The sequence below is a fragment of the Pan troglodytes genome, chromosome 7, assembly GCF_028858775.2.
Source record: "Pan troglodytes isolate AG18354 chromosome 7, NHGRI_mPanTro3-v2.0_pri, whole genome shotgun sequence".
NCBI classification, from domain to species: Eukaryota; Metazoa; Chordata; class Mammalia; order Primates; family Hominidae; genus Pan; species Pan troglodytes.
In genome coordinates this window covers 133,628,322-133,632,193 of record NC_072405.2, presented here as the reverse complement: position 1 = coordinate 133,632,193, position 3,872 = coordinate 133,628,322, and the positions used below count along the sequence as shown (strand labels likewise).

General features: G+C 41.9%; 1 pseudogene; it reads right to left on the bottom strand.

The window, feature by feature from the left end:
* Positions 1-979: 979 nt before the first annotated feature.
* On the bottom strand, positions 980-3,319 carry LOC472852 (peroxisomal multifunctional enzyme type 2-like; annotated as a pseudogene).
* Between the last annotated feature and the right edge of the window lie 553 nt (positions 3,320-3,872).

The window sequence follows — 3,872 nt, the reverse complement described above, 5'->3', positions numbered from 1 at the left end:
GGTGATCCACCCACCTTGGCCTCCCAAAGTGCTGGGATTACAGGCATGAGCCACTGCGCCCGGCCTACACTTGTCCTTTTTAAAGTTCTTTTTCTTACCTCTGGGCTCTTTCATATGCTGTTCTTTTGTCTAGAATGCTCTTTCCTTCTCCTGTACCTATCTAACCTCTATTCCTTATCCTTCATTTATCAGCATAGAAGTCACTGTCTTAGAGAAGTTTTTCTTACCCCTTGAATCTAAACAAGACTTCGTATTTTAACCTCTCATTTAATGTACAATATTTCTATATTACATATTTCATGATTTTTAGCTAGGTATTTTTTTAAAGGTATCAAAGTGGCCTTTATTCATTTAATTTTCCTTTTAACTTTTATAAATGCTATCACAAATTCTAAAAAATCTAGACAAGTGAAAATTTTTTATTATGAAGATATAGATCTAAGAACAGAAGGATAACTATATGCTAGCTTATATATAGTTCCTTGTAAAAATAATGATACATTTAAAAAATAGTAGAAAATGAAAATCTTGGCTGGGCACAGTGGCTCACGCCTGTAATCCCAGCACTTTGGAAGGCCAAGGCAGGTGGATCACCTGAGGTTGGGAGTTCAAGACCAGCCTGATCAACATGGAGAAACCACATGTCTACTAAAAATACAAAAGTTAGCTAGGTGTTGTGGTGCATGCCTGCAATCCCTGCTACTCAGGAGGCTGAGGCAGGAGAATCGCTTGAACCTGGGAGGCGGAGGTTGTGGTGAGCCGAGATCGTGCCATTGCACTCCAGCCTGGGCAACAAGAGCGAAACTGGGTCTCAAAAAAAAAAAAAAAAAATCTGAAAACTTATCTGACATCTGAAAATGGTAAGTAACTTCCTCTGCATCTTAGTTCTGATCACTTCTGCAGAAGAATCAAGCATATTTGGGTGAAGAGAGTATTTAATCATTCTGTTTTTATTAATAATATAGTGTGCCCTTCAGAAATTGGTGTAGTCTTTTTTTTTTTCTTTTTTTGAGACTGAGTATCGCTCTGTCACCCAGAGTGGAGTGCAATGGTGCAGTCTCAGCTCACCACAACCTCCTCCTCCCGGGTTCAAGTGACTCTCCTGCCTCAGCCTCCTGAGTAGCTGGGATTACAGGTGTCTGCCACCACACCCAGCTAATTTTTGTATTTTTAGTAGAGACGGGTTTCAGTTGGTCAGGCTGGTCTCGAACTCCTGACCTCGTGATCCACCCACCTCGACCTCTCAAAGTGCTGGGATTACAGGCGTGAGCCACCGCACCCAGCCAGAACCTGGTGTAGTCTTTAAGAATCATCTGAAGTTTCTGGCTCAGCATAATGTTCCCTCTGGCCTTCAGTCTGCCAGTAACAGATGCCTTCTGAGGGTCAAGCTTGCCTAGAACTACCTCCATGAAATCTTCATCTGAAAGTATGCATCAGCAAAACCTTTTCCAGGTTTTGATACACTTTTCCAGAACCACTTTTCAGGTCACTTAGCTGCAATATTTCCACCTTTAGTAATATGCCACTCAAATACAGCATTTACTTTCTTTGCCATCTCACGCCCAACATCCTTAAAAGGCAGTAAGTGACCTTTTTCCTCAAATACAAGGGTATTCTGAAGTTCCTCACCTTCAGAGGGTGTCTTAGCTGAAATATCAGATGTTGGCATAAGATTCACATATGCATTTGAAATGACAGTGTCTCCAGGTCCTTGGACCGTGGTTTGAAAGTGAATTCTGTTTTCTTCCTTCCACATCTCAGTTTGTAGAGTTTGCCCTGGATACACTGGTTTTGCAAAACAAGTCTTAATCACTTTGAATCTTGACAGATTATAAAACATGCCTGGCAAAAAATCTAAATGTACATAATCCATGTACACATAATCCATGTACACATGTCAAAACATGCTAGGCTAGCAAAGTTAGGATCAACGTGTAACAGATTTCAGTTTCTGCTGAGGCAGTACAAAGCAGCCTGATTAAGAGAGATGGTATCTGCAAGTATAGCATCAGGTGGTCTATTAGGTATGGCTACAGCTACCTTGACTTTCAGGTCCATTTTCCACCAAAGCCTCCAGAGCCAATGAGAAAGAGAGAGGACTGATTATAGCACATAAATTCCTTCTTAGAATAAGAATAGACATCCATAAGAATTACTACACCAGATCCTTTATCTAGGACATCAGCAACAACTGTTTCACATTTTCATTTTCCTGCTCTAGGAAGTGGTTTATATAACTGCAAGTATTGTTCCCCATAAAGAACCTTTGCAAAGTTCCTTGAAATCCCAGGAACTTCTGCTAATTCTCCACCCATTATCGATTTCTGACTTATGATAACTCCAAAGGTAGGCAAACAGAAGAAATCAGAGCTTCTTTCATGAACAAATTTAAAATCTTTTGGATCCTTGATTGATGCTCCCACTCCAAGGTCATACATAATAGCTTCCAGTTCTGTATAAGCAGAAGAAAATGGAGGGAGTTTATGGCCAATAGCTCCAGCAAATCCTGATGTTGCTGTAGGTGTTGCATGACTGATATGATTTGTTGAAACTCCTCCTTCTGAATCTATTTTACTTAGAACTACAATGATACTGCCAGTTGATTTCTGGATACTCTGAGGCTTGCTGGCATTCTCGAAGTCACATGTCTTCTTCCAGTTAGCCTTCACTGCTTCAGCAATCATCGGCTGATTTTGTCTTACAACCACTCCAAGGGTCCGGTCCCAGAATAATTTTCCAATCCATCCTGCTCCAACCTCAAACAAGCCCCCATTCTCCTCACAACTCTTGGCAAAGCCGAAGGACCAGCGATGCTACATAATCTGGCTTTAGGGCTTCCACAAAATCTTCAGGCATAATCGAGTCAACCCTGATTCAGCATTAGGAGAAATAGTGTTACAATGAATGTTGCTTTTCCTGCCTTCAACTGCAATAGAATTTGCAAGGACCAGAAGACCCAACTTCGCAGCACTATAATTTGCCTGGCCAAAGCTGCCATATATTCCTGAAGCTGATGAAGTGATAATGATCCTTCCATATTTCTGCTTCTTCATGTGATCCCATGCTTTCCAGGGTCACTTGGAATGAGCCCCGCAATTGAACTCTGTGGATGATATCCCAGTCTTCATCACTTATCCTAGCAAAAGAACAGTCCCTCAGAATTCCAGCATTGTTGACCACAACATCTATTCCAAAAGCATCCAGTGCTGTCTTTACAACCTTCTCTTCTGTTTTCACTGAATCATAGCTGGCCACTTTTCCACCTTTGTCTTTTATTTCCTCAACAACCTTATCAGCAACTAAGGATGCTTTACCAACTTCCTCTTAAATAATTCACAACAATTAGTGCTCCTTTTTCTACGAAAGCCAGGGCATAGACTGGGCGCAGTCCTCCCTACACCAGTGACCAGTATCACCAGCTGTTGAAACTCAGTGGTGAGACCATGAGTCCAGCTTGCAGTGACACATACTTTGACTAGTTTTTTTTTTTTTTTTTTTTTGAGACGAAGTCTCGCTCTTGTCCCCCAGGCTGGAGTGCAATGGCGCAATCTCAGCTCACTGCAACCTCTGCCTCCTGGGTTCAAGTGATTCTCCTGCCTCAGCCTCTGGAGTAGCTGGGATTACAGGCGCCTGCCACCATGCCTGGCTAATTTTTGTATTTTTAGTAGAGATGGGATTTCACATATTGGCCAGGCTGGTCTCGAACTCCTGACCTCAGGTGATCCACCCACCTCAGCCTCCCAAAGTGCTGGGATTACAGGCGTGAGCCACTGTGCCCGGAGACTAGGTATTTTTTAATGCTTATTTATTTAATATTTGTCTCACTATGAGATCATAGGCTCTTTAAGGTCAGGAACTAAGTTTGTTTTGTT